We start from the raw sequence: 13,637 nt of genomic DNA on the forward strand, positions 1-13,637 counted from the left end.
TTTGCGGGATCGACCTTAATACCTTGGTCGCTTACGACATGCCCAAGAAATTGAACTTCCTTCAACCAAAATTCACACTTGGAGAATTTGGCATAGAGTCGTTCTTGTCACAAGAGTTCAAGAACAAGTCAGAGGTGTTGTTCGTGCTCTTCTTCGCTTTTAGAATAGACCAAAATATCTTCGATGAACACGATAACGAATTTGTCGAGGTATGGTTTGCACATACGGTTCATAAGATCCATGAATACCGCCGGTGCATTAGTGAGACCAAATGGCATTACAAGAAATTCATAACTACCATAACGAGTTCGAAAAGCGATTTTGGAGACATCTTCCCCCTTAACCCTTAATTGATGATAACCCGAGCGGAGATCGATTTTTGAATATACACGAGATCCTTGTAGTTGATCAAAGAGGTCGTCGATGCACGGAAGAGGATTTCGGTTTTTAACCGTCAATTTGTTTAGTTCACGATAATCAATGCACATTCGTAGGGATCCATCTTTCTTCTTAACGAACAAAATCGGAGCGCCCCATGGCGAATGGCTAGGTTGGATAAAACCACGGTCAAGTAGTTCTTGGATTTGACTTTGCAATTCTTGCATTTCGGATGGAGCAAGTCTATACGGTGCACGTGCTATGGGTGCGGCTCCCGGAATAAGATCGATTTGGAATTCTACCGATCGATGAGGTGGAAGACCCGGCAATTCGTCGGGAAATACATCGAAAAAGTCACTAACAATTGGCACATCATCGATATGCTTCTCGTCAATCTCGACTTTCTTAACATGGGCTAGAATCGCGAAACAACCTTTATGAAGGTATTTTTCAACTTTAAGGAACGAGACGAGGTTGAGTCCGGTGCAACTCTTATCGCCATAGACAATCAAGGGTTCACCATTCTCGATAGGAATTTGAATGGCTTTAAGATCGCAAAGAATGTGAGATTTCTTTTTAGCTAGCCAATCCATACCAATGATTACATCAAAGCTCCCTAGTTCTATAGGTATCAAGTCAATTTCAAACTCTTTACCCATTAAGTTTAACGTACACCCCCGATAAAATTTGTCGGCACTCAATAGTTTCCCGTTGGCCACTTCAATGGTATACGTAGTATCTAGTGGAAGTGGTGGAGTGCTAAAAGAATGAGTCAAAGTCTTAGATACAAAACTCTTGTCGGCACCCAAATCGAATAAACAAGAGACATAAGAATTGTTGAGAAGAAACGTACCCGTGACTAGTTCATTGTCATCTCGGGCTTCCTCGGTGTTGATGTTGAAAGATCGGCCGCGTGCATTAGAATTAGCTTTCTTCTTTGGGCATGCATTTCTAAAATGACCCGGTTGGCCACATTCAAAGCAAACACCCGCTTTTGGTGCATTGGGCCTCTTTTGAGCAACGGGGGCGGTATTTCTACAATCGTGGGCCAAATGACCACTTCTTTAGCACCGGTGGCAAAACGGATTGTCACATTCACCATAGTGATGTTTGTGGCATTTGTTGCAAAAAGGTTTATTTCCTACATAACTTTTCTTGCCGTCGGAGGTGAAAGGCTTCTTGGAAAAGTTGTTGTTGCTTGATTGGGGGCTTCCCATTTTCTTTTGTTGTTACCCGACTTATCCTCGGCCTTAGGTGCCGGTACTACGATTTCATCCACTGTTTCAATCAATTTGCGGGCCATATTCAAAGCTTCTTGATGATTAGTGGGTTTGGATGACATTACCCCGTGTTTGATGCTCTTAGAAGACCATCCATGTAAAGTTCAACCCTTAAAGATTCGGGGTTCACAAGGTTTGGGCACATCAAGGCTAGTTCGGAAAATCGTTGATTATAGGCCTTGAGATCGTTTCCGACCCCTTTTAAAGTTCTTAGCTCTTGTTCGAGCCTTCGGGTTTCTTCACGAGGGAAATATTCGATGATCATATTTTCCCTCAAATCGGCAAGAGAGGGCGTGGGCTTCATCGGTACCCACCGATTGAACATAGGTGTTCCACCAAGTGATAACGACACCGGCGAAAGTGTGAGTGGAATACTTGACCTTGTCTTGGTCCCGACAACCGCTTATGCTAAAGACGGCTTTCGTTTGCTCAAACCATCGGGTGAGCACAACCGGTCCCCCGGTTCCATCGAAAGTGTGAGGTTTGTTCCCCATGAAAGCTTTATAGGAGCATCCCTCGTTTGAGTTACCGGCTCCATTGTTGTTGTTGTTGTGGTTGTTGTTATTGTTGTTGTTTTTGGATGAGTGACCGGCCATGGCCGCATCCATGGCGGTGGCTATCATTAGTTGTAGAGCTTGTTCGGGTGTTTCATGACGTGGTGTACGGCGAGGAGGCATCGTTCCTTCAAAACACAAGAATATCGTTGATTAGTATTCTCAATAATACTAACCGTGATATGGAATGAGGATAAAGAGAAAATTTTCCTTGACTCGCCTTAAATTCTTTATGTCATAATGTCGGAACGTTCATATGAGTCACCGTAATATAATCCCGAAAATTATATTACCCTAATTCATATGTGCATTTGACATTATTTCACTAAGTCAAGGTGGCGTGTCAATCAAATTAAACAGCGTGAGATTAAGATGGAATAAAAGTTAGATATGAATAGAAGAGTTCGAGTACAAATGCACAAGTAGTCAAGTAATTCCTACTTCAAGTCTATATGCCGGTTGTAGTCTAGACTCACTAATGTACCCTATGACTCGGGGTTGACACCAACGAACTCTAAATCCCTACAACCAACACTCTGATACCATCTGAAGTGACCCTACAAAATCGTCATTGACGGCGCCGTGTACTTAGGTCCCGTTATGTGGTCATAAGTCTTTAAAACAACGTTTGACCAAAATATGCCGCATTCATTTCAATTATAAAGATGTTTCAAAGTTTACAAAGTAGTTCAACGACAAAACATGTTACAACTTTTTAAGTACAACTAAATCCTATACGACATAAATTAAGTTAAGTCAAAAGACGCTCCACGTATGCATGTATACTCGACATCCAAGCAAGTATCAAAAATAATGTGCGGAAGCATGTATCACCTAGCGTTCAAGGACCTGAAAAAACATATAGAAAACTGTCAACGGAAAACGTTGGTGAAATCATAGGTGTTGATAATGATAAAAACGAACATATATTTCATAGCATTATCCTTCAAGAAAGACAAGCTTTTAGTTGTAATCGTTCTATTTACAAGTGATATTCGTTTAAATAATAAAAGGTGAATATAAAAGACAGATTCAACGATTTGAAGACGTAAACGACCAAAAAGCTAAAAAGTACAAAGTACAATCCAAGTGGTTCAAATTATTGGTGAGAAACGTCTAAAAATTACAAGAGTACAAGCCGCAAAACGCAAAGTACAAGATATTAAATCGTACGAAAGGACGTTCGAAAATCCATAACCGGGACATAAGCCGAGTATCAACGCGCGACACAACGGACCTAAAATTACATGTCAACTATCCACATGAATATAATATAATATATATAGTTATATAAAATTATATATATATATATATTATATATTTATATTTAAATGTGTCGGCAAAACAAGAAGACAAAGCGTTGTGAGCTGTCCCAGGAGGCCATGTGATCGCATGGCCATGAAGAAGAAACTCCATGCGATCGCATGGAGTGAAATATCTGATCGCATGGAGTGAAATATCTGGCCAAGTGCTATAAATAGCAATCGAATTCGGACGAGAGGAGTACACCTTCATCAACTGATATTCACTCTCTCTCAATATATTTATATTTATATTTTATAATTATAATTTCAATATTAAGTAAATAATAATAAGGTTATAGTGGCGAATGTTTTAAGTTTGTAAGTTAAAATTCTGTCCGTGTAACACTACGCGATTAATACTCATTGTAAGTTATGTTCAACCTTTTTAAATTAATGTCTCGTACCTAAGTTATTATTATGTTTATTTAAACCGAAGTAATCGTGATGTTGGACTAAATATTAAGATTGGGTTATTGGGCTTTGGACCATAATTGGGGTTTGGACAAAAGACCGACACTTGTGGAAATTAGACTATGGGCTATTAATGGACTTTATATTAATTAAATGATATCTCGTTGATTAAATATAGAGATTTATAATTTGACGTATTTATATATAACCACATACGCTTGACTAGGTACGGTGGGCGGGATATCTATAAATACTAATAATTATTCATTTGACCGGACACGGGGATGGATTAATAGTCACTGGACTCATTAAAACAGGGGTGGATTACATTCAAGGGTAATTGGTGTAATTGTTAACAAAGTATTAAAACCTTGGATTACACGCAGTCGATAACCTGGTGTTTTCATTAAACAAAGTATTAAGACCTTGTTACAGTTCGAATCCTCAATTAGTTGGAATATTTGACTTCGGGTATAAGGTTAATTTGGCGAAGACTCTCGCACTTTATAATTATGACCGATGGACTATTATGGACAAAACCAGATGGACATATCGAATAATCCAGGACAAAGGACAATTAACCCATGGTAATAAATTAAAATCAACACGTCAAACATCATGATTACGGAAGTTTAAATAAGCATAATTCCTTTAATTTATATCTCATCGTACTTTTATTTACCGTCATTTTATTTATCGTCATTTTACTTATCGTACTTTAAATTATTGTACTTTTATTTATCGCACTTTTATTTATCGTCATTTACTTTACGCTTTAAATTAAGTCATTTATATATTTAATATTTTACATTAGGTTTTAATTGCGACTTAAGTTTTAAAATCGACAAACCGGTCATTAAATGGTAAAAACTCCCCTTTATAATAATAATTATACTATATATATATATATATATATACATACATATATATATATATACATATATATATATATATATATATATATATATATATATATATATATATACAAATATAGTTTAAAATATATATAGCGTTAAACTCAGCTAGCTCCCTGTGGAACGAACCAGACTTACTAAAAACTACATTACTCTACAATTAGGTACACTACCTATAAGGGTTGTAGCAAGGTTTAGGTATATCCAATTCTATAAATAAATAAATAACTTGTGTAAAATTGTAGCATATTTAATAGTATTTCGTAGCAAAATATAATCTATTTCGTACTACACCTCGCACACATCAAGTATTTTTGGCGCCGCTGCCGGGGACTCAACAACGCCGAAGTGAAACGCTATAAAAAAATTTAGTTTTTAAGATATTTTTGTAAAAATATAATATTTCTTATTTTGTAAAAATATTTTGTTAAAAATACAAAAATATATATATATATATATATATATATATATATATATATATATATATATATATATATATCTATTTAAGTGTTCAAATAAAAAGAAAATATATTTTATATAAAGTATAAAAGTATTTTTTTATTAAGTTCTTAAAAATATAATTTTAAATATTCTTATGTATTAATTTTGTAGAAAGTATACATTAAATACATAATAAAATAAAAACGATTGAACCTGTAATTTTTTCGACCTGCATCTAACTAAACCTGCATAGCCATGCGACCGTATGGTTTTATCGCCTTAACCCCATGCGATCGCATGGGGTGATCTGACACGCCTGACTTGATCATCGTACAACATTAATTACGGAGTATTATTAATTATTATTATTAGTAAACCTAATTAGGGTTAATTATTTTATTATTTAGTTTAGTTTTTAATTAATTTGTAATTTAAGTTTTAATTAGTTTTATTACTTTATAAATTAATAATTTTATAAAATAATAATATAAAAATAATATTTTTATAAAAATAAGTAATTTTATCATTTTTTGTATCTTTTTATAAATTGTATATTTTTATCGTTTAATTCGTAATTTGTATTTTTATCGTTCGTAATTAGTTTTAAGATTAGTTTTTGCCGTAGTTATTTTATATTTCTAGATTCTTAGGCTTTGCCGTAAAATCCTTTAAGTGCTTTTTCATTAGATTAAGATTTAGGAGCTTTAGAATTTTACGACGTACTTATCGCTTTAGTTTTAAATAAATTTTAGTGCCTTTTAAGTTACAGCCGTTTTGGATATAGAATTCCTTATAAGCTTTAATTCTTTTAGACGCAACTTTTAATATTTAGTTTTTAGACTTTTAAGTTCCGACGCTCTACTTTCTTTTTATTACTTTTTTCGATCCTTTTATTTTTCGACGTTTTTCGACGCACTCTTTTTCTTTCTTATTTCTCGACGCTCTAGTTTTTAGGACATAGATTTTATCTTCAAAATTTCGACGAAAAAAAAATTTATTTTAAGCGGTTAAATTGATAGACATCCAAAATTTTCTGCTTCGTAGTAATAATTAGATTTGTTAGTGGCTGAGTTGTAGATTTTCCGACTTAAAGGATCTTGACTCCCTGCTGAATCTTTTGGCTATTCGAAACGTGAGCAAAGGCAGAAAAGTCTATTAATTTGATAACTTATATAATTTTTTTTATTTTTATAACTTATTGAATATTCAGGGAATGCACCGAGCAAAACGTTCACCACCTCTCATACGTTCACCACCTGTAACTCGATCAAGACATCTTGCCAATATTGTCGCCGTTGATTTTTCTTTAGAATCGTCATCTAGTCGACCAAGTACTCCAATTCAAATTTCCGATAATCCATTTTTTGAACCCAACCTCACAATTGAGAACCCGGAGGATATTCAAGGACAATTCAGAGATCCTGAACCAATAATCATTCCTCCTGAACCACAAATTACTCAACCGGAGATTGTCGAGGAAGAAACCATTAAATCAGAATCCTCTAGTGATTCAGATTCAACAAATTCGATCATGGAAAATCTGGAACCTCTAAGTATGGACGATCGAATGAGAGCTACACGTACTGGCCAAGGTCATGCAATTACTCAACCAGACATTAATGCACCAGATTATGAAATCAAAGGACAAATCCTACACATGGTAACTAATCAGTGCCAATTTAGTGATGCGCCGAAGGAAGATCCAAACGAACATCTTCGTACCTTTAATAGAATTTGTACTCTATTTAAAATCAGAGAAGTTGAGGATGAACAGATCTATCTCATGTTATTTCCCTGGACTTTAATGTGACGACCCGAGAATTTCCGACCAAATTTAAACTTAATCTTTATATGTTTTTGACAAGATAAGCAAAGTCTGTAATATTGAGTCCCGAAACTTTTGAACTATTTTCATATATGTAAATACCCTTCGACCGCTTCCGACGATTCACGAACAATTAATTGTAAATAGATATGTGTGGATATATATATATATATATATATATATATATATATATATATATATATATATATATATATATATATATATATAAATGGTATTTGGAATTATAATTCGTAATATAATATGTCGTATTATATATAGTTGTAATAAATCTTAAAGATTCAATATATTGAATAATTGGAAAATAGTAATAAATTGTAATATATTAAATCTAGATACAAGATAGAATATGATTATCATTACTTTCAATATTATTATCAATAGTAATATTAATATTAAAATCAATATTATTAACAACATTCTTTTCAATATACAACATATGAAAATGAAATAGATATATATAAAATTGTCATAGTATGATTATCAATATTATTATTATTAATATTAGTATTATTATAATTAGTATTATTATTTTTATTATTATAAATTATTAATATTGTGGTTATAAATTCTGTAGTTATTATCATCATATTCATTAATAATATTATTATGATTACTAGTATATTAATGTAAATTTTTATTATTATTATTATTATATATATGTACTAAAAAGAGATTAGAAAAGACACCACTTATCAACCCTACTTGATTCATTATGTCACCGAATTTGAAAAAAAAAATTGCAAATGTATTTGTTTGACTCACCCACATCCCTACCTTCTCAATTATGTTAACCAACTTACTATATCTAATTTAGAAAACAATGGATTAAGTAGAGGACAACTATGCAAAATCTAATTAAGATCACTTTTGTTGGATTCCATTCCAAAACATCTTGTAACTATATTATTATATACATAATAATAATATACATGTAATAGATAAGAACCGAACACCTTGCAACCTACTTCTCATTCTATGTTCTCCACTTTCTTTATAGAACCTCAATTATCCATATTAACATCCTTCTATCAAAACTTTATTGATATTATTTACATACAACTCTTTTTTTTTCTTTTTTTTTTCCGATTATATAGATATATATATATATATATATCTATAAACGCTTATATGAATTAGTTGGAGCCGTCGGTTGAATGTATAATTGTGATCGACGGTGCTAGATCATGAGCTACATGGTTTGAGTCACTCACACGAACAAAACCACCAAAACAACCCACACACACACCTTCAAACTTATGTATTCGTCTAAATCATCACCACTTACAGCACCATCGTTGAACCAGTAATCATCACCTCACCATGAACAAACCATCTGTTTTCTTTTCTCCTGTCTCGATTTAACACGCATCACAAACCATCACCACAACCATCGAATATCATAAAGTCAACACCTCATCATCTTTCTTTTGCTCTCCATCAACGACAATCATCAAACATCTCTGTTACTCGTTTACCACTGCTACAATCCTTGGTTTTTCTGTTCGTTTACAATGGAACCGAACCATAACTTTTATTGTTCAATACTACTGTTTGAACCATGGTCCAACTAATGTTACTTTCGGTCCAAGAACAGAACCATCACACCAAACCATCATCACTCGACCTGTTGTTTGCAGCTGCAACTATTTTTGATTGTAACCCAGGAACCTAATCGCCACTTACTGTTGCTATATCCTTGTTAGTTTACTATTGCAGCTACTCGGTTGCTTTTTGATTTCATCCGATAACAATCACCATAAGATTATCTTCATCACTCATCAAGGCACCACCATAACAAACTATTATCACCACCACAAGTTACTGCTACTTTCTGTGGTACCACCGTGACAATATAAACCTCAATCCACAGCCCCATCATCGAATATCCACATCACAGCTTCGATCAATTATTGTTACACCCGTTTTCTATTATGGATCAAAACATAAACTGCTATTACAGTTTCTGTTTTAGTACCATCGAACACCATAGGTAATCATCATTCTTTTACTACTTTATACTATTTTTTATCAATTCGAAAGACAAACCAGGATATTATTGCATCTGCTCCATCTATTCGCTGTACCACCATCACTGCAAATTAAAGCTTGAATTAGACTCATTGTGACTGCTTTATCAGGTTGTTGGTCGTACCAAACCACAAAGCCAACCTAATCCCTAAATTACAATCAATTTCAAAATCCAACAAAATCATAACTATGTATATAAATTCAATTTAAACAAGATCAATTGGACTAGTAAGAACCTTAGAATACGAAGTAATTATAAGAGATTTGAATTATGTACATAGAATCATTGATTTTATACATCGAATGAAACAGAAAAATCGATTTCTGATGATGACTGATAAGTTGGGACGAAGATGAATTGATAATAATTACCTGCTAACCACGATGATCGGTGCCCGAATAATGATGATGATGAACCAAAGATTGATTGTTTAATAAGTGGGTCGATTGAGTGAATCAAAGGTTCCATGAATCTTCATTTTTTTTCTTCTCCCCTTCCTGCGATTGCTTTTGACTAATCTCGATCTGTTTTGGAGCAGAAACAAAATGCATAATATATTTTATTAGGTATTATTGTATTATTATTATTAAAATAGATTACTATTATTATTATTATTATTATTATTATTATTATTATTATTATTATTATTATTATTATTATTATTATTATTATTATTATTATTATTATTATAAACATAAATATAAATATAAAGATTATAAATAAGAATAGTAATATGAAAATGATAAAAATTACAATTAAGTTACAATTTAAATGAATTATTAATATTATTATTTTTATCACTATTATTGTTATTATTGTCATTAAAATTATCATTCTTATTAAAATTATCATTTTTGTTAAAATTATTGTTATTATTAAAAATATCATTTTTTTTATTAAAATTATCATATTATTTATTATCATTATAAGTATTTTTATTTATTATTAATAACATTATTATTATTATTACTATTATTTTTACCACTTTTATTATTATTATTTTCATTATTAACATATAACGTTTTATCATTTTATTATTAGTATTATCAAAACTATTAAAAGTATTATTATTATCAATACTATTATTATTTTTAGTATTTTTAGTATTATTTTTTTTTTTTACAAACCAATGTTATCTATATAAAAATATATTACAAGTCAACTAATATTACATATAACGTAACTATATTGATATTTTTACTAATTATTCATCTAAAGTATATAAAATAAATATAACTAATTTAGTTATTAATGAAACATACAAGTTACCAAAATAACAATTACTAATAATCAAGGTTGGAGAATTCGGATCTCGGGGAGATCTCGTTTGGACTTTTTTAGGGAGATCTCGGCATCTCGGAATAATCTCGGGGAGATCTCGGACGTTGACTTATGTTGACTTTATAGTTTTTTTAATAAAATTATACATAAAAACATAAATATATGTATATTTATATACTTTTTTACGAGATTTTACAAAAACATCCGAGAAGTGAGCGAGAAAATCTCAAAAATTACGAATTTTACAAGAAAATCTTACAAATTAGCATGAAAATCGAGAAATTATAGCTATGACTAAGTTTGACCCTGTTGACCGAGAAATCTCAGGAGATGAACATCTCATCTCGGTTGCCTTCTAAAAACGAGATCTCGGGGGAGATATCGGGGAGATCTCGGGAGATTTACAACACTGCTAATAATACATAAACTTGTTTGATTACGATTATATGTGTTAATATATATACTTGATATAGGTTCGTGAATCCGAGGTCAACCCTACACTTGTTCAATGTCGTCATATGTATTTTTACTACAAAATACAGTATGGTGAGTTTCATTACTCCCTTTTTAAATGCTTTTGCAATATATATTTTTGGGACTGAGAATACATGCGCTGTTTTATAAATGCTTTACGAAATAGACACAAGTAATCGAAACTACATTCTATGGTTGAATGATCGAAGCCAAATATGCCCCTTTTTTCTTGGTAACCTAAGAATTAGTAAACCGATCTACTAATTGACGCGAATCCTAAAGATAGATCTATTGGGCCTAACGAACCCCATCCATTGTAGCAGATGCTTTAGTACTTCGATGTTGTTTTATCATGTCCGAAGGATTTCCCGGAATGATAGGGGATATTCTTATATGCATCTTGTTAATGTTGGTTACCAGGTGTTCAATCCATATGAATGATATTTTTGTCTCTATGCATGGGACGTATATTTATGAGAACTGAAAATGAAAATCTTGTGGTCTATTAAAATGATGGAAATGATTATTTATGTTAAACTAATGAACTCACCAACCTTTTGGTTGACACTTTAAAACATGTTTATTCTCAGGTATGAAATTAGAGATATTACTTGGAGTCATTCATGACATATTTCAAAAGACGTTGCATTCGAGTCGTTGAGTTCATCAAGATTAATATTAAGTCAATTATAGTTGGATATATTATGAAATGGTATGCATGCTGTCAACTTTTGATGTAATGAAAGGTTGTCTTTTAAATACAAATGCAATGTTTGTAAAATGTATCATATAGAGGTCAAATACCTCCCGATGTAATCATATGTTATTGTATTTGTCCTTATAGATTAGGACTGGTCGCTTCATTTAAAGGGAGAAGCCAAAGATTGGTTAGAATCGTTACCTGAAGGGGCGATTGATACATGAGATGTTTTAGTTGAGAAATTTCTTAAAAGATTCTTTCCGGCATCTAAAGCCGTGAGACTTCAAGGAGAAATTGTTACTTTCACGCAGAAGCCAAATGAAACTTTATAAGAAGCATGGACAAGATTTGGAAAGTTGTTAAGAGGATGTCCTCAACATGGTTTAGACACTTATCAAATAGTACAAATATTCTACCAAGGATGCGACATTACTACACGAAAAGACATCGACATAGCAACTGGTGGTTCCATTATGAAGAAAACCGCAACTGAAGCTTACAAAATTAGTGATAACACAGCATCCCACTCACATGAGTGGCATCAAGAAAAAGACATCGTTAGATCATCTAAAGCGGCCAGAGCCAATTCTAGCCATGACTTTGATTCCATTTTCGCAAAGTTAGACGCTTTCGAGAGACGAATGGAAAAGATGACTAAAGATATTCACGCAATATGCATTAGTTGTGAACAGTGTAGAGGACCATACTTGACAAAAGATTGTCTCAGTATTGAACAAACAATGGAATAAAGAGAGAATGTTTCATACATGAACCAAAGGCCTCGAAATAATTATCAAAATAATTATCAACCGCCAAGACCAAACTACAATCAAAATCAGAATTATAACCGAAATGTTCCATACAATAACCTACAAGGTCCTAGCAATCAACAAGTATCTAACAATACTTACAATCAGCAAAGACCTATTTTTCCAATTAAACCATCACAAACCGATGATAAAAAGCCAAATTTAGAAGATATGATGTCGAAGCTAGTTGAATCTCAAACGCAGTTTTTCACATCTCAGAAACAAACTAATGAACAAAATGCTCAAGCATTTAGAAATCAACAAGCTTCAATTCAAAATCTGGAACAAGAAATGAGCAACCTAGCAAGGTTGATAGGTGAAAGAAAATCGGGGAGTCTACCTAGCGATACAAATGCTAACCCCCGGAATGAAACAGCTAAAGCCAATACCATGAGAAGTGGTATTACACTTAAACCACCTGAAATACCTGTAATTTTTGATGACGCTATTCCTACTACACAGGCACCACAGCCTGAGCAAAAAAAGGAAAAAGAACTGGTAGTTAAAAAGGTTAATGAAGATAACACAGTTAAGGCGAAACCTTATGTTAAATCATACCAACCACCACTTCCTTACCCAAGTAAAATGAGAAAAGAAAGACTTGAAGCCGAGCAATCCAAATTCTTGGATATGTTTAAACAAATAAATGTCAATCTTCCTTTCATTGATGTGATTTCAAGAATGCCAAGATATGCTAAATTCTTGAAAGATCTAATCACAAATAGAAAGAAAATGGAAGAACTCTCGGCTGTTACAATGAATACTAATTGTTCTGCAGTGCTGTTGAATAAACTACCAGAAAAATTATCAGATCCAGGAAGTTTCACAATTCCATCTTTTCTGGGTAGTCTTAGTTCAATAGAAGCATTGGCAGACTTGGGTGCTAGTATAAATTTAATGCCATATTCACTATACGCTAAATTAGACCTCGGAGAATTGAAACCAACAAGAATAAGCATACAACTAGTCGATCGATCAGTAAAATATCCTAGAGGGATAATGGAAAACATGCTAGTTAAAGTTGATACTTTAGTATTTCCAGTAGACTTTGTTATTCTAGACATGGAAGAAGATTCTCGAGTTCCTCTCATATTAGGAAGACTATTCTTAAACACGGCTAAAGCAATAATAAACGTGTTTAGTAAGAAACTGACCCTAAGTATAGAGGACGAGAGTGTTACCTTTACTGTTGATAGAGCCATGCAACAATCGCAAT

At 32.6% G+C, this 13,637-nt stretch overlaps 1 non-coding gene across 1 annotated transcript; it reads right to left on the bottom strand.

Annotated features, from left to right (window-relative positions):
* Positions 1-11,890: 11,890 nt before the first annotated feature.
* Positions 11,891-11,997, bottom strand: LOC139894810 (small nucleolar RNA R71). Its single transcript, XR_011775292.1, has one exon. It is a non-coding gene; the product is annotated as a small nucleolar RNA R71 (small nucleolar RNA).
* Positions 11,998-13,637: the final 1,640 nt, after the last annotated feature.

The sequence above is a fragment of the Rutidosis leptorrhynchoides genome, chromosome 2, assembly GCF_046630445.1.
Source record: "Rutidosis leptorrhynchoides isolate AG116_Rl617_1_P2 chromosome 2, CSIRO_AGI_Rlap_v1, whole genome shotgun sequence".
Lineage (NCBI taxonomy): Eukaryota > Viridiplantae > Streptophyta > Magnoliopsida > Asterales > Asteraceae > Rutidosis > Rutidosis leptorrhynchoides.